This window comes from Pezoporus wallicus, unplaced genomic scaffold, assembly GCF_028554395.1.
Source record: "Pezoporus wallicus isolate ANWC-B61680 ecotype Strahan unplaced genomic scaffold, APGP_CSIRO_Pwel_v1 contig_13178, whole genome shotgun sequence".
In the NCBI taxonomy this organism is placed as follows: domain Eukaryota; kingdom Metazoa; phylum Chordata; class Aves; order Psittaciformes; family Psittacidae; genus Pezoporus; species Pezoporus wallicus.
This window is the reverse complement of record NW_026641245.1, coordinates 56730-75120: the sequence shown is the minus strand read 5'-3', so window position 1 is coordinate 75120 and position 18391 is coordinate 56730.

The window sequence follows — 18391 nt, the reverse complement described above, 5'->3', positions numbered from 1 at the left end:
TTGAGCACTGCCAGGGATGGGGCAGCCACAGCTTCTCTTTTACGGGGACCCAAGGCTTTGCTTTCACACATAAGCAGCCACGCTGGATTTCAGAGCGTGCGTCTTTTTCTGTCATCAATTTTGCATGCGGGAAGATTGTGTTTGCTCTGGATCCTGTTGGGTTTCAAGCCTCTTAAATTTTTGAAATGAAAATAAGGAGGGGGAGGAACAAAAAATGGTGAAACCTTCCCAGACAAACCGTCAGGAGGCTGCAGGCGCCGAGCAAACAAACGGAGCTCTGCCACCAGAGCCATTGAGACGGGAGGGAAACGAGGTGCTAATGAACACAGGGTAATTGTGCACATTCCCTGTGCTGCTGGTGTGCACCCGTGCACCCTGCACCTGCAGCGGCAGCACCCAGGGGTTCTCCCAGCAATGGTCCCTGTGGGACCCTGCCAGGATGCTGGGATGTGGGCACCGGGCATCCCTGCGTGGATGTCTGTGCTGCTTGGTGTTTGCCTTCTTTGGATGATGCTCTCAGACCAAGGCCAGGCTGGGGCTTGGAGCAAGCTGCTCCAGTGGAAGATGTCCCTGCCCGTGGCGGGGATTGGAGCTGGGTGAGCTTTAAGGTCCCTTCCAACACAAACCAGGCTGGGATTCTATGCTGCTGTAAAACAAATCAGAGGGGTCACAGGAGGGGCTGCTGGGCTGCAGCCGGTACCCCGCTCCCTCTGGTCCATCCCTCACCTTGCCCAGGACCATCCCAAGCTGCGCCTTCCCTCACCCTGGCTCTCCATGAATGTCCCACAGCCCCTCGGGAAGGACAGAACGCTCACTATTTGTTGTTTTAAACCCTCAATAGTATTTCAGGTTTTCAGCTCCATCCCGGTTTGAGCAAATATTTTGATAAGTGAGGAGATACCAAAGGCTGCTGAGACAAAAGCAACGCATCCGCTATTAGTTTTAGACAATTTGTCCTAATATTGTTTTGAATCATGCGTTTATTCCCCCATAAAAATTTGATTGCTTTGCTTGTTTCATTAATCTTTATTTGTTTAATCATCTGCTAAATCTGTTTAATCATTGGTTTAAGTGGAAAGATTACATGAAGATATTTAATGCTTAGTGCCAGAGCTGCCCTGACATCTAATCTAGTGCCTTTATATTGCTTTTGATTGCCTTAGGTCCCCGTGTGGTGCAGCAAGAATCCCAGCTCCCATCCACTGGGATTTTCCTGAGCTCTCCAGCATTTCCCAGCCCTTTGCCAGCAATGGGTGGGAAGGTGGGAAGGAGGGTTCCCCATCCTGGAGCATCCCTGTTTCTACCACTGTATCATGAAGTCCATTCCACTTGGAGGCAGCGGTGTGGTTGGAGATGGGCACAGGCATCCTTTTTATGGCTGGGAAAAATCAGAAACCTTAATCTTTGGGAGCAGAAATGGGCATCACCTGCAGGTTAAAGCCACCCTTAAGCCCCCAAAAGAGGACTATGGCTTTGGCAATTTAGCAGGGATGCTCAATGCAATAGTTTAATGATTCTGGGGTTTTCCCTGCTTCTCCCCACTCCGTCCTCTCCTGCTCCCCTCAGCCCCTGGCCAAGGGAAGGGATTAATATTACATGTGATGCTCATGTTTCCACTCGCAGAGGCTGGGTAGGAACCACACCACACTTCACCCCCCTGCAATCAGCGGCCTCAATCACAGGGCTGGTATTTTATGAATTAATAAACAAAAATCACGGACAGTCCAGTGGGATTCATGGAGAAACGAGGAATTTTAATGAGGATGATGGGGAAATCGCATCCCCCCGCTCCTCCAACGCCTTTGCTGGGGGTGATTTTAGTTGCCCTTTTCCCCCCTCCTTGTTTCCCTCTGCGGTATTCCCGGGCAGGGAGGTGGCGGCCACCCACCAGGCCCGGCTGCCCCGGCACTAATTGCACCAAGCATCCGGCAATTTGTGGCGTGCACCGGGCGCTGGCGGAGCTTTTATGGCAGATCTTGTACTCATTACTGAATAATTCATCGCTGCATTAATGTCTTCAGATCCCAGCGCGCTCCCGCTCTCTCCTCCTCTCGCTGCTTCGCTCTGCCCACTTGGGAAAACTTTATTATGCCTTGCTCTGACGACAGAGTATACAGATAAAAGATAATTGCTTGGCTTGACTCCCCCATTGATATGAAAATCAGATTTAAATTATTCACTTCAGTTTAAAGGTTAGTTGAAGGTTATTACAGGGGATAAAAAAAAATCACTCTTCATAACATTTCTGTTGGAGATGAGACAGGTTTGAAAGGCCTAATTTGCACGGCGGGCCGAGGCGGCTTGTTGTGAATAAACCCAGAGCCCCTCAAGAGATTTTAATCGCCGAGAAGTCAATTATTTATAAGCAAATTATGCTTAGCTGCTCGGATATATACAACACAGTTAGGCATGAATAGGGACAAGATGGAACCTATATAACTTAATATACCTCCCATTGTACAATAGCGAAACCTTCACCCAGCGCTTTCCTGCCTCTAATCCCGGCTGGAATTTAATGAGCGGCTGAATTTTAGGGGGGGGGGGGGGCTGATTCTGGCTCCCTTGGATTCCTGTTTATTTTATTCTTCCCCTTCAGTCTCTCAGCTTCCAGCCTCCGTCTCCAGCTCCCTTTTGTGCCGCCGCCTTGTAAATGGAATTAAAGGATTGTAAATTTGCCTGCCGAGCAATAGGTCTTGGAAGCGGGACGTCACTTTGCCGAGCGATCGGCTTTATCCCGGCTTTCACTTAATGCTCTTTTATGTAGGGAACTATTTCAGTGTCTGGTGCTGGGAGAGTGGCAAAGCTCCTGTACAGAGTTAATAATTAATGCCGCGGCGGCTGCTGGAAGCGGGGCTGTATTTCAGCAGTGGGCTCGCCCTGACCGCAGCGTGCTCAATTCATCATCTGCAGTCCCTGGCACGCAAATAAATAGCTCTGGAAAACCAAAATCGTTGCCCACTGTGCAATGGGATCCCAAGCCTCTGCATATGTAGTAGGGCTGCATAAATCACTATTTCTGGACGACGATATGTGTGTAAAGTATACATGTAATAGAGAGATTATGCATTCAGCCTTCAGACATAGGTGCATTAAAAAGACATCTACATCTTTCAATTGGATGCCTGCATTAATATGGGGAGATGCAAAAGTGCTTCTGCACCCTTTGTGAGCATCGCTCCGGAGAGGAGCAAAGGGCTGGCAGCTCCTTCCCCCGTCCCCATCACCCTCAATAACCTGCCTTGCTGGTGCTTGCAGCGCGGATGCTGAGCATCACTGAGTCACCCCCAGTACCCCGCATCCCAAGGACCGGGGCTCCCCAGGGCGATGCACTGCCAGGCCCTGCTTTGCTTTGTTATTCCCAAAGTCAGATGCTGGAGGCCAAGCACTCGCTTTGGGCTGAAATTAAATATTTGAGTTTTGGGGAAGTCCAGCTGAAATAACAGATCTGTTTCCTGGAGTGTGTTCAGAGGGGAAAAAGCCTTTGCTTTGCCTCTGCATGCCCCTGGCAGCAGTTTGCGATGGCTCCAGAGAACCACTCCAGACCTGGAAGTTGTCAGGACAAGGCTCCTCGTGCTGGCTTCCCAGAGAAGTGGCCACATGTGGTTGAATCAGGAGCCTTTGGGTGATTTCCATATGGAAAACCCTCCCCACAGGGCAGTAGCTCCCACCACAGGGGTCCCACAGTCCTGGGTCTCTCCCACCTCTGCAGCCCAGGTGCATTGATGGCACCTGTGCCCCTTTAGATGGGCAAGACCTCAACCTGCTCTAAGAACTGCTGTTAAAAACCTAAAATCACATCATTCTAGGTAAGAAGAGATCAATTCTGAACATAATGAAAGCCACGTTGTATTCCTTGTGTCCCTGTTGGAGACGACCACTTTGATTGGGGGTTACAACAGCTTTTAGAAAGGATGCAATTACACCCAAGTAGAACCACATGTGAAAGGCAAGGCTGGCTCCCTGCTCCCTGGCCTCTCTGCACTTGCTTCACCAGCACAGGGTAAGTTTCACACTGGGATTTGGGATGGTTTTAATCATTTTTTGATGTAATACCGCTGTGACGTGGTTGCCAGCCTGTGTTAGCTGTGGTGCTGCTCGACTGGGATTTATTCTGCCTGCTTTGGGTGTTGTTTTTCTGAAAATGCAACTGGTTTTCAATGAATTTGCTAAGATTTGGCAATGGCGAAAGGTTTAGTCCACAAACCACACGGCCCTCATTGGACATAGATGATATTCTGCTGCTTTAACCCAGCTTCCTTAGGTGTAGATTCTCACAGGTACAGATTCGTGCCTGCTGCTTGTTAGAGCCATGCAGCATCCAGGTTTCCCCCCTGGTTGCAGTGGAGCTGTGGCTGCAGGAGTGCTGCTGCTCCAGCATCCTCCTCAGTGCAGTCAGAACCCCCCCGAGCTGTCAGGCTCTGTTATTTATGCCTGTATATTTTGTTTGAGATGAGATGTAAGCAAAGCCCATGTGTGCCTCCAATCTCCTTTGTAGCAGAAGAAAGGAAAGAGCAAAGAATGTGCTTGCAATCATGTCTGGCCCTTGATTTGCAGCTTTGCTCGGTGTCGAGCGGGGGTCTGGAGCATGCCTGCTGCTGTAGGGAAGTGGGAGCTGAGCTATTTCTGTGTGCTCAGAGGTGCTGCGTTCGAGTTAAACCCTTTTACCTTTTATTTAATATTCACACAGTCTTGACAGGTAATCTCAGGAGCTGGATCCTTACGGCAGCCAAAGCCAACCTGTGGCAAGCGATGCCTTTCCCCTGGCTGAAGTAATGGGCTTTATTCTGCCTCCCTTTTCTTCTCACAATTAGAGCTCTAGACCCCAGGGTGACAACCCTGACTGCTGCAGGAGGAGGAGGAGGAGACAGAAGAGCCCGGAGAAGGGAAGGCTCCTGAAGGGGAGACCTTAGAGCAGCTCCAGTGCATAAAGGGGCTGCAGGAAACCTGGAGAGGGGCTTGGGACAAGGGATGTAGGGACAGGCCAAGGGGAACGGCTTTAACCTGCCCGAGGGGAGACTGAGCTGAGCTCTTAGGCAGAAGCTCTTCCCTGGGAGGGTGCTGAGGCTCTGGTACAGGGTGCCCAGAGAAGCTGTGGCTGCCCCATCCCTGGCAGTGTTCAAGGCCAGGTTGGACACAGCGGCTTCTGCTCCAGTGGAAGGGGTCCCTGCCTGTGGCCGGGGCTGGGACTGCATGAGGTTTAAGCTCCCTTCCAGCCCCAGCTACTCTGGGATTCAAAAGGTGAATAAGCAGGAGGCAAATGATCTTTAATAGTAATAATCATACTAATATGATGATGATGATGATAATGATGATGTTGATGATGATGTGATGTCGATGCCTGGCATCCCTGCACCCAGCCCTGTCTCTCAGCAGTGGGATCTGGGTCCGGAGCAGTGGGGGCTGCTGTCTGCCCTCACCCAGCCATCGCTCAGTGCCTGGGCGGGCAGAGATTAGTGAGCTAATTGTGTGGAATTGGTGGAGCTGGAATACACATCACTGGCCTTGTCAGGCTGATTGCATTGCTGGGGGCACGTACAGCCGAGGAGGGAGCGCTTTGATCTCACAGAACCCATGCTGCCGTCTCCTGTTCTCGTTATCAGAGGTGCCTTGGAGCCTCTTTTAAAGCACCCCGAGACGCCCAACCCTGGGACCTGGGAGGTGAAGAGGGGGAGAAGGCTGCAGGGTGAAGTGGTGTGGGGATGGGAAGTGGCATGGCCGGATCCTGCTCTGGCAGCGGTGCAGACAATGGGGGAGCCTCAGCATCCCCAGCCTGCTGCTGCCAGGGACGTCCCGTTATCCGCAGGGAATGGCTCTGCCCATGACCTGGGGAAGCTCTGATGGTAACCGGTCTCGCATGGCAGGCAGAGCGTAACCTCCAGCACCGGGTATCAGCTTTCCTGGTGTTAAGTGCCCGTGAAATGAAATACTCATTGGGGGAAAATTGCTCGGGAGACCTGAGAATCCCGCATGCGGCAGCGTCCATGGGCGTTCTGGGGAAGCAGGAGGAGGTGCCAGCAGTGATTTTCTCCCCCTAAACCCTCGTTGCCTTAGGGAAGCCTGGAGCAGAAAACACTTCCCAGCTCTTTAGCGACAAGCGATGAAGCTGGGCCCCTTCCCTCCATCTTCACAGGTCTAAAAATCCCTCTTAAATCATTCAGTGGTTCTCTAATGTATTCACAACGTGGACTACAGAACAAGATCTGAAACACTCCATTTTTTTTTTTCCAGTAAGACTATTAAATGGTGACATTTTGACACCAGCAAGAAGTATACGAGATTAAAAAGTAAAAACTGCATAGAAATCTAAGTGCCTTCACATACTGTTAGAATAAAAATTGCTGTTTAGGAGCATTAAAATAGAGTACTTGTCAGCAGCGATGGATTCCAGAGACGTGCCTGCTGCTTTCTGTGGCACTAAGGCGTGTGGTTTGCTCTTAGGTAAATTACAGCGCAGTTAGAGCAGGCAGAGGATGCACTCGCAGGCGCTGAGGAGGGATGGAGCAGGGATGCGGAGCAGCCTTCCCCCAGGCTGGTTTGGCTGATGGGGACTCGGGGGGAGTGGTCCTGGGGAGGCCGCTGCATCTGCCCGTGACATTTGAAATCCCCCCGAGGCAGCTGTGGATGAAAGCAGGAGATGAAGGAGCGGCTTTTCTTGGCACGATCAATCATTTATTAGCTAATCAAGAGCGCTCGCAGGAGATGAGGGGAGAGGAGCTCGTTTCTAATAGGAATTAGTTAGCTGAGGGTTATTTTTTCCCTTCGCTCTGATTTCCCAAGGAAACGATGCTTGCAGAGCTCTGCTCTCCCAGCAGCCGCCCCTCCTGCTTCCCAGCACCCCAGGACAGGCTCACACTGAACCAAAAACCAGCCAGTGTCTGAAATAGCACAGCACAGGGCACAGGGAGCAAAGGAGGGGTGCAACGGTGCCCAGGGAAGCTGTGGCTGCCCCATCCCTGCAGTGTTCAAGGCCAGGTTGGGCTGGGTTTGGCTCAAGCTGCTCTAGCGGAAGGGGTCCCAGGGTTGGCTCCAGGATGGTTCCAAGGATGCAGACCCGAACCAGTCTCTGATGTCGATGACCCAAATGGTGCTGGTGAGGGGACAGCCATCCTGACACCGCTGCTGGCAATCGGGCTCGTGTCAATCAGATCCTGCTTGGATCTGATGCCATTCTGCCCAGCAGGAACCTCTCTGAGTGTCATCTGCTGCTGAGCCCTGTGTCTGCTGACACAGCTGCACCCGGGGTTTGTGCTGGCTCGGGGGAGCAGGACCACGTCCCGTGGCACAGCCGGCAGCAGGAGCTGCTCCAAGGGCTGGCAGCATCACTGCGTGTAACACCTTGGAGCCCTCACAGGCACGGCACTCCCCGTCTGATGTACACAGCGAAGAGAGTCTGGGGATGGATGCGTGCATCAGCCTGGTCACCCATCCTTGTCAGCTTGAGGAAACCACATCTCAGAGGGGCGCTGGCACGGGAAGCCATCGCGCTCCACACCTCCCTGCCAAGGTCAAGCCTCGGGCTCCGCAGTCAGATTGAATGGGATTCACCACTGTGTCAGCAGCACTTCTTCATGCCCTACAGACAAACACGTCATGGCCTGGAAGAGAGAAGGAGAAATGGGAGAGGTTTGTCACTGTCAGGAGCCGGGGAGAGGCAGGAGGAGCTGAAGCTGGAGCAGGGGCTGCCCCGAGCTCTGCAACACCCCTTGATGCTGACCTTCCAATTGTGGGAAAACCCTCGCTCCAGAAAGATCCCTGGAAGCACCTGGAAGTGCACGGAGGGCATCATACCCAAAGCCATGCCCTGTAGCATTGCAGGACACCAGCTTCCAGTCAGGTTCTCCTCATGGTTCAAGGGCCGCTCTCATGGAAGCACTGCAATAACTAGTGGCTTCTGTTAAATCTCCAGCTCCTGGAATGGTGTTAGGTGAAAATCTCTGCTTCCTTAGAAGAGAGTCAGGTTTCAGCCTTCATGGCTTGAAAATATGAACGCTAGTGTCTCAAACTGAATAAAAATAAGACAAAATATATTACATTTTAAAATCGTGTGACATTTTGGGGACTGAGTCGTGATTTTTGGATGTTTGGAACCAGCAACGCTGCCATCAATCTTGCTGCTTCCTTGGGTGATTGCTTTCAGAGAGGTTTTAATTCTCCTATAAATACTGCAGCTTTACAACAGCAGCCTTGGTCAGATAGGCAATAATACCCAGTTCTGCATTTCAGGTGAGGCTTTAAACTAAATTAAATCTCCTCAGTGTAGCTAATCAGAGATTAGCTTTGATCACAGTTTGTTAGCCCAGGCCAATCCTATTCAAATCCTCTGGCAGACCTAATATCAAGAGTGCTTTGTCCTGTGCTTGTAACAGGAAGCCCCATCCCCAGGGCAAGGCAGAGGAGGGTTTTTCTCCTCTACAGGCAGTGAAATGTGTCTTCGGTGCACCCAATGTCTCCTGTTGCCCTGGGATGGTTGGTGGTGGATGTCCTGTACCCAGCCTTTCCTCTGGGCTTTCTCCCTTTATCCCTGCCTCCAACTGTGGGGGAAGATCCATATGGCAACGGGAAGAGGTATTGGAACCAGGACACCAGCCAGGCTCATTTTGCTGAGATAAAGCTGCAGAGGATGCAGTTTAGCCCAGGAAGCCTTGCTCTGAGCTCTTCATTGCTTGCACTTGTATCCAGCTATAACAAGTTGAACCAACCCTTTCTCCTGGTTAGAAATGTCCTTTGTCCGTTGTTGCTGTTCCTCTGTATTATTTATAGCCCAGTGAGTGTGAGATCACAAACGCTGCTATTGAGCTTCCCTAGCTGCCCAGCAGTACTCCTGGTTGAAACAATCCAGCTTGACTGCTGCTATCGATTCTTGGGGGGTGTGAGGTGGGTAGGAGCTCCTTTGAGCCAAGTGGTGTATTAAGCAGTCATTCCTAGAGCAGATGACATAACTCCCCCAGCATCAGTTTGCCCTAATGGGCCTGTATCACTCATGTGCTAATTGATCGGGCACAGAGAGCAGAAAGGCTGCATTTGCTGGCGAGGTGATTTTTATGGCCAGGCTCGTAGCAGAGGTAATGTGCTGACAGCGCTGGGTCGCTCTCCGGTTATGGACCATCATCTCTGCTCCCGCGCTCCATCTTCCATCAGCAAACCAGGCTTCATTTGGGGCATCCGAGGTAAGGTCCCCAGGGAGTCCCTGTGACAGAGTACTTCTTCCTTCTCTGCATTATACTAAGGCACACATGGAGATTGGGAACGGCACAGAGGGACCTGCTGCTGCTTCAGCCCAGGGAGTCCCAGCGGTGCTGGACTTCGTGCTGTACTTCCCAGCCCCAGGGAAGGCTCGGGAATAGCTCCAGTTGTCCTGCTGAAACACCCTGTTTTGGGGAAAAACGTGTATCTCTGCAGCAAGCAAAGACAGTTTCATCCTGAAATGGTTGTGCTGCATCTTCTGTGTGCAAATCTGCAGGGATGGGGAAATCAAAGCCAGCCCTCTGCTGTTAGCTCAACAGCACTGGGAAGGTGCTAAACCCTTGCCTTAACCCCTCATCCTAAAGGCAACCCCTTGAGGACCCCAGATCTGTCCCATGTCTCTGCCTGGGCAGCACTCAGCCGTGATGGGGACCCGGGCGGGAGGGCAGCACCCCGGCTCCAGGGTGGATGCTTTCAGGCAGGCGGGGTATTTCCTAACAGAGGAGGACTGGTGCCTTTGAAGTGGTCGTCTGCCTGTCTGGAAAATCAAAACTGGAGCTTAGAGCAGCTTGGAGCATCACTGGGTCTTGGAGGAGACGTCAGAGACTGCTCCTTGTTATCTCGCCAAAGGCTGATGGGTTTCTGAAGCCGACAAGGTGAGCTCGTGTGTGTGCAGCAGCACGTAACAGCTAACCTGCAACAGCTGAAATTTTCCCTGTGCTGGAAGAAAGCTGATCAGTGCTGCAGGGAAATAGCACCCAAAGGCTCTGGGCTCTGTGGGGTCATGGTGTGGAGCCAGATCAGGAGCACTGTAAAAATTGGGGCAGTGCTTTGGTAGAGATTAAGGCTGAGAGTTAAATGCTGAGGTACCCCTGTGCATCACAGCAGAGTGGGAGCTGGATTTGTCCTTCTCTGGGTGGCAAAAAGGATGCTGCTGCAGGGGGGTGATGGTGGGTCCGATAGCGCAGAGAAAACGGCATCGGTCACCCCGTGCCTGGTGGGAAGCTCTGCAGGGACTGGCTGCAGCCTTGACTTGAGTGGCCTTCGCTTTTGGGAGGGGACCCTTGGGAGGGGGCTCGATGAGGTGGCACTGATTTATCCAGCGGGAAAGCTCCCACCCACGGCAGCGCCCTCAGAGCTGGGCTGGGGCCGCCCTCCGAGGCGGCGGGATGAGGGTTCCCTATGGGATAACCACCCCCCCCATGCGGGATTGGGCTCCCCCCACAGCGGTGCTGGCGGGGCGGGGGGCCCCGGCCGCCGTGTCCCGCGGTCCCCGGTGTGCACGGCCGGGCACAGCCACACGGTGGTAGGAGAGTCCGTCCGGGGAGACCGGCGGCACCGGCCCTGGAGAAGGATCGGGCCCCTCGCCCCCCCTCCCCGCCCCTATCGGGCAGAGGGACCCACATCGCCCCTCTGCCCCAGCCCTGCTCCCCGCATCCCCGGAGCTGACCCGGGCCTCCCTCCCTCCTCCTCCAGCCCTCCCCCTGCCTTTATCCCTGTCAGCTGCAGGGGCTGGGTCAGAGCGCCGGGCTTGGCAGGAGGTTACAGAATCACAGCCTTGAGCCCTGCCAGGGATGGGGCAGCCACAGCTTCTCTGGGCACCCTGTGCCAGCGCCTCAGCACCCTCACAGGGAAGAGCTTCTGCCTAAGAGCTCATCTCAGTCTCCCCTGCGTCAGCTTGAAGCCATTCCCCCTTGCAGTCCAAGCGAAATGGTGGTTGTGGTGATGATCTTAAAAGTCTTTTCCAATCTGACTCAACGATCTTAAAGATCTTTTCCAGCCTGAGCAATTCGCTGCCTTTCACACCTCACCGCAGCCACGCTGCCACCGGGCATTTATATGTTCCATGGGGATATTTACATCCTGTCCCGGCTGCGCCGTGGGCATCTCCAGTCATTAGGGAGCTGTTTGCTTTGGCGTGACCTTTGTATCCATGGAAGAGACGCCGGACAAGGTCAGCTTTAATAATCCCAAGGCCATGTTCCCGGGATCGATAGGAGCGCTCTCCCTTTGCACCCTCTGCACATCGAGTCCCTCGTCAGTCGGTGTCACCTGCACAAGTGACCTTAGAGAGACTGACTCCAAACGCTGGTGGGTGGAAGTTTCACTGCTGCCAGTGAAGGAACTTTCCTCACCTGCTGATCTGCTCCAAACTAAACCCTTCCTCAGCCGGGTTTGCTTTGGCTGCCCTCCCGCCACTCATCACTGGAATCCTTCCTGGATCGATAGCCCCGTGGCTCAGCCCTCGGCAGCGCTGTCAGTGGGGCTGTGTGCTCCAGACAGAGCTGTTTAACTTGGAGTGACCTCTGTAACGCTGCTGCCGTCTTGCACTGGTCACCACAGGCTGGTTTTAGGGCTGTTTTTATGTAAATGTGTTATTTCAGTTAAGGTGAATTCAAAGCAAACAGCATTTTTGCTGCCCCGTGCTGTATCTCTTCAGTGCAGGGATGCGCAGGGGTGCCAGCAGCACCCTGCTCACAGCACCCGGAGCTGTTATCTGTGTTTGAACAGAGGGAGAAATGGAGCAGAACCAACAAGCGGCTGGAGAGGAACTGTCTGGGATCAAATCAAACCAAGAAAGCTGGGATTTACGGAAGGAAACAACTACTTCTCCTGGTTTCAGTCGAGGCTGAGGCACATCTGTCCCTCCACAAACATCTGGCGCAGAACGCAGCGGCAGCATCCAGCCAGCTCAGTTGCTGGTGGGAGACCAAGACCTTGATGTGATTCAGGCTGAATAACCACGACTGGTTTGCACTGGTGGCGGGCTGGGATCCGTGTTCGAGGCGCTGCCAGCAGGGTCCACTTAGTCCCTGGTGGGTGCGGGTGGCCAAAGGAAACGTGGAGCTGCTTCCCTCCTTACCAGGGACATGGAGAAGGGACCCAGATAGGTCCGAGGAGCCTTCCAAGGAGCCCTGCGTTGCTTCCCTGACCTAGTTACTGGAGTTCCTTCCCTTTTTCACAGACAAGCACTCCATCTGCAAGAGATTGCTTCCTGACATGAAAAATTTACCTCTTAATGGGCCAAACTGCTGCAGTCTCTAAGCTGGATCCAAAATAACCTCTTAGCACATCGCTCTGAAGGGAGCTCCAGCCACCACCCGTAAAACTGAAACACAGTGTGTACTAAAAAGCCATTTACAAGCAGTTCCCTCCTTGTCTTCTTGGGCTCGTGCAGTTGTTGTAAAGCTCCAGCGCTTGCTTCTGGAAGTGGAAAATGGTATCTTGGAGCCACGCTGCTCAGGGCTTGTGTTTTCAAGCTAAAGAAGCTCAGAAATCAATATATTTGGGTTGTTTTTTTCTCTTCTAGGATCCAGAGGTGGAAGAAACCCCCACAGGATGGCCAAGGAGAGACTTGTGGGCACTGGGAATAGATGGAGGAAAATGCTCTGGGATGCTGGAAGGGGAAGGTGGGTGATGCTCTGAGCTGGGACCAGACGAACAGTCAGGAGCAAGGTGGGCATCTCTGGGTGAAGAAGGGGTGAAGGAGGGTCTCGTGCTGAGTGGAGTTTTGCAGAGCTGCAGCTGCCACGGCGCACACCTGAGCGTCTGGATACCATAGGGTCATGGAGTCATGGAATGGTTTGGGTTGGAAGGGAACTTAAAGCTTCTCCAGCTCCAATCCCTGCCACGGGCAGGGACCCCTTCCACTGGAGCAGCTTGCTCCAAGCCCCTGTGTCCAACCTGCCCTTGAGCACTGCCAGGGATGGGGCAGCCACAGCTTCTCTGGGCACCCTGTGCCAGCGCCTCAGCACCCTCCCAGGGAAGAGCTTCTGCCTAAGAGCTCATCTCCATCTCCCCTCTGGCAGGTTAAAGCCATTCCCCTTGGCCTGTCCCTACAGGCCCTTGTCCCAAGCCCCTCTCCAGGTTTCCTGGGGCCCCTTTAGGCACTGGAGCTGCTCTCAGGAGCATTTTTTTTGCTCCTATATTTTGATTTCCTTGCAAAAGGATGTTGTTTTATGTCCCAAGCATGATGATGGCCTGATGAAGCCATCGATTATCTCTGCAAACCCAGGCTGATGGCACTAACCTGTTATTCCTTATTTACTGGGGCAATACACGATAAAGCTTTCCTTTCATGGGGCACCACCTTCCCAGAGCACTCTTCCCACATAAGAAACCAATCCTGTGACAGGGCCTCGCCAAAGGGGGCTATTTCTGATGTGCTGATGGCTCATGCTGTGCACCAAGCAGCTCTGCCAGGGATTCCTGCCCCTGCATCCATCCCAGCAATGCCCTGTGCCAATTGGGGGGGCCAGGGAGGACATCTCCCAGCTGCCACCTTCCATTGACAAACCCTGCTCTGCTCTGGGCTCAGCTTTCCCTCCCCAAAACCCCTCCCAGCTCCTTTAAGCTTGCTCCAGCGAAGCAGAAAACTAATTACAGCAAGCCGCGCGCCTGTTGGAGTGAGGAATTACCAGCAGCAGAGGTTACTTAATAATCTTATTAATTTAAACTATTTTATCACCATCTTTTGCCCCATAATTATGCGTACAAAACGCACACAGAATATTTCACCATTAAAAGCTTGAAACAAAAGATGAAGATTAAGGGCGAGATGAGGCTCCCTCATGCAACTCCAGTGTATATGGGAAGAGTGCCGTGGCCCATGGGCAGCCCAGGAGCTCCTGCCTGCTCACTGGGAAGCACTGGGCTCACTGGGTGCCATCAGCTGGATGATGAAGGAGGGTGAACAAGCCTCTGTTCTGCCTGCAGTGTGATCAGGGCTGTGCAGGGAGGGCACTGCTTTGCTTTCACATTAATTCAACTCATTTTCATCTGCATGAGTGCTGGATGTCTTGCCCCAGGGTGAGCTGTGAGTGGTGCCACCTCACCGTGAGCATCCCTGCGCTGATGTGCCTGCCTGCATCTCTGCCTGCATCTTTGCCTGCATCTGTACCGCATGGCCATGCACTGCAGACAGGCACCAATACAGGCCCAGCAAGGAAGGGCTGCTAGGGAAGCAGAGCCAATATTGATGATCTTGGGGGCCTCTGTGCTGGAGGTGCTGGAGCGCTGCAGGCAGGGCTCTGCCCGAGGCATCACAAACAAACCCAGCTGCTGATTTTGCAGTGCTGGTCGCTCAGTGCTCCGTTTTGGTTAGCTAAAGACAAACATCTGTGCCTCGAGTGCAGAAAGGCTCCCTATTACCTGTGTCAACAGTTTTGTTTTTAAAGCTAGGCAGAGTGCGAGGTACATCCCTTATCTGGTGTACAGCGGCCGCATATGTAACGCCATCATATAATTAACAGTCAAGATCATTTACATTGTCGCTTAGCTAATTTTCATAATGTTTTCTTTATTATCAGAGGAAGAAATTAACCCAAGAATTTATTTACATACTAGTCTCAAACAGTAACAGCTTGCTAATTGCCTGTTAGGTGATTAATAAGCTTACAGCAGATGCTAATGAATCGAGAGCTCACTGTTTCAAAGGTGCTCTTGCAGCATGCTTGTGTTTTGGCAGCTTAATTAGTGCAATAATTATGTACTTGTTGCTCCTTCTTTCAAGCAAATACTGTCAAATGCTTAAAAGATTAAAGAGAATTATATCGCGCAGAACTAGCTGTGCTTAAGTATTCTGCTTCTGCTGACTTCCCTGTTGTTCCCAACCCGGGAACGGAGAGATGCGATTATGGCACAGGCAGGTTTGTGATGGGTTGGCTGGGGGTGGAAGGAGCAAGAGGAGCTGCTCACCCTCACAGGGACTGTGGTTGAGATGAAGGCAGCAGCCAAGCCTCTGGAGGTTCTGCCAGCCTTTCCCCTTGGCAGCTTTTAAACCATCTTCTGCAGCACAGGAATGGAAGATTTTTCCATGGTCTTGGTCTGATGCAGCGTGGGAGCTGGACCAGGTGGGCCCAGGGTCCTCAGGGGTGTTAAAGCTGCTGCAGGACCCATAAGAGTCTCTGTTTTTGAGTAAGTGGCCTTGCTGATCTTCCTGCTGGAAGAAGAGGTGAAGACCTGGCCACTGTGAGTTTCCTTCTTGAGGGTGAAGAAGTAGAATCATAGAATCCCAGACTGGTTTGGGTTGGAAGGGTCCTTAAAGCTCATCCAGTTCCAACCCCTGCCACGGGCAGGGACACCTTCCACTGGAGCAGCTTGCTCAGGATGAAGTGATGTCCCTGTTTGCCATCACAGGTTGATTGCTCATCTCTGCCATCTCCATGCATCCAGAGCTTTTAGGACCCCTTCATAATCTTCTTCTTGTCTCCTTTCCAGGCTGGGAAGTCCTGCCCCATCCTCTTGGGTCTCTCAACCATTGCCTTGCGCTCATCATCCCTGCCTGCATCCCCGTGCAGGCCAGGCCGGGAAGCTGCCACCCTATTGTCACCTTTCCCTGCCCCTTTTCCAGTTCCTTTCGGTGCAGCAGGGACCAGAGCAGCTGCAGAGCTCAAGGTATGAGCAAGCCCAGGTCCACATGATGACACTGAGATGTTCATCTGCGCCTCTCCAGCGCCGCACGTGCACCACTGGGCAGAAGTGTCTGCACAGGAGTCCCCACGATGGCCTTTGGAGTGTCTCCAAGCAGCAATAACTCCTTCAAACCCATCGCAGAGCCAGCGGGTGAAGTGTTGGGAGCAAGTCACAGCGGGCTTGCAGCGAGGAGCTGGGAAGATGCTGCGGAGGAGCCTCTCAGGAGCGTCCTAGCACACGCTCAGGGGATGGAGTGGTGTCCCTGTCTCAAGGAGCAGGCACCTGAGGCCGGTGGAGTGCCACTCGACTGCTAAAACACCGCTTCCAGGAGGCACCGGCAGGCAGGCAGTGGGGATGGAGACGGCTCCAGCAATCTCCGGTTTCCTTGGTGACAGCCGGGATCTCTCTGCTGCCGAAGAGCTTGGGCTTGGCGGGTGGAGAGGAGCCTTTTCTCTGCCTGTTATCCTGTGTTATTTGGTGCAGGGTTTCAAAGGTCCTCGTTGTTCCGTGTCTGAGCCCCACCAGCCCCATCCACCTCCCCGGGGATGGAGGCATCGCTGGCAGCAGCTCCTTGCTCCCGCTCCCTCCGTGGTGGCTGTTGCCATCTTGTTGAATTCCTGCATTATCTGATTGTCGCAGTGTGTTTCTCTGTGTTAGGCACCAAGCCAATTTGTTACTTAACCTGTAATTGCACTTTAATGTGAGCTATCTCAAAAATGTATTTTGGGAGCGAGTCTTATAAACACATGATATGCTCCCAACATCAAAACGCCGTGCTCTCCCGGAGTAGGCTCTTAGGAGGATTTGGCACTGGCTCTGTTAGTTTTAGTTGCTGATGCTGTATCAGGGGCTGACACGTTGTGTGTTGTTAAAGGGCACAGCCCGTAGGAGTTCTCCGTGGTTAAAACCCGACTTCTTCCCAGGAATTCACTGGGAATGTGATTTGTTGCTGATTTGTTGCTTTGAACCCTGGGAAACGCACGAGCCCTCAAACATGGGCTGAAAGCGCGTTGTTGTGGGAAATGTGGTGCCTTTCGGTTTGGAAATGCAAACAGGAAGACCTCGTCTCGAGCGATAGCAAGAAGAACGCTCAGCAGCATCGGTCCAGCTGCCCATGGCTGCTGGAGGATTCGCTTCCTAAGAACCCCTATTTTACAAGTCCTGCTGCTGATAAGAGGGTTTACTACCAGGCTGCGCTCGCTCCCGCTGCGCGGAGGGGGAAGGTGTTCCATCTCCATCTCAACTCATCAATTTGAAAAAGTTGGCCGGTATTTGCAAAGTGTTAAGCGTATAAAAATTAATGTTGACAAATCTGTGAGGAATAGAAGGAAACAAAAGAAATCAATTAAGGAAACAGCCCCTGGTTCTGTCGTGTAATCTACATTGTGCTCAGCCTCGCGATAGGAGTTACGTGCAAACCCTGCTGCCGGATGGAAACCTTAAGAGGGGAAGCTGAGGATTGGGATGGTAATCGAGTTGCTGAAACTACCTGAAGGTGTGATGGGTCTCGAGCACCAGCTGGAATGTGGGCGGGAGGAAAGGAGGTTCGGACATTTCAGCTGACCACCCTCCCCTTGGAGGCCTTTGGGGTTTTCATCGAGCCATAGAATGAATCCCAGACTGGTTGTCCTCATCCTGAGGCAGTGCCCAGAGTGCCGGGAGCAGGGGATGGAGAGGGCACAGTGAGCACCAGCGCATCGTCTGCCATGACCCATCACCACAGCATCCCTGCTGAGCTCCTCTTTATCCAAGGGACAGTGTTCCTCTGCTATCAATGAGTCACTTCTGCTTAGGACAGCAGTATAAATTACTTTGGATGTCTGTGTGATCCTATCAGTGTTATCTCAGGCTTTGTATTTTAAGGCTTCTGTGGCCTTCAGAGTAAATAAGTGTTTTCTCCGGCTGACATATGAACCTAGAGGAGAAGGGTAAGTTGTCTTGCCTGGCTCTGGCGCAGCGGGAGAAGCCCCGCGGGGTTTTCACCACCAGTTGTCGAACTGGACTAATGCTCTATTACATGCAGGAAGGTGATGGAGGGAGCACCCCAAACCAGCACCCTGCGGGGGAGATCCCGTTTGCCATTTCCCAGACACGCTCTGGCCCCAGGCATCATTCCCAAGCTGGCTGAGCTGCCCATGACCTTGAGCAGGCGCACAGCTCAGCAACGGGGGGTGCTCTGCTTACGGCCACCTCTGCTCCTTGGTGTTTTCCCCTCCTATTCCAAGGAGAAATGATGATATTCACCTCAATGATTTTTTTTTCTCACTTATTTTGTTTCTATGAAGATTTAGGAAGACCCCCAAGAACTTGAGAAGTCTGTATAGAAAATACAGCTGCGGAAGGAAGATCTCCATCCTTGGGAAGGGTAAAGGAAAGATCCATCAAAGGATTATCTCTAGCATTCACTTAATTTTATTACTTTAAGTGACTTTATTACCTTCATTTTGCTTTCTGGTGCATTCCAGCACTTATTTAATAAACCCCTCTCTGGTTTTAAAGAGCAGTTTAGTTTTTATGGTAATGCTAAACTTAATCAGATGCTCAAATTAGCTTGAAATTAATTATATTGACAGCAATAACCCTTGGTTCCCTCTTCACGTCTTGTGTACAGACCTCCTTCTAGACTGCATTAAGTGCCATTTAGGCACAGAAATCAGTTCCCTGCCCATGAGAAACTGTCCCGCAGGCAGTGTTGATGGTGTCCTCAATGGGGAGGAGACAGAATCACATCAATTTGGGGACTGGAACTTCTTCTTCCTATGACAGAATGTGAGCTTCTCCTCACATCCCCTCC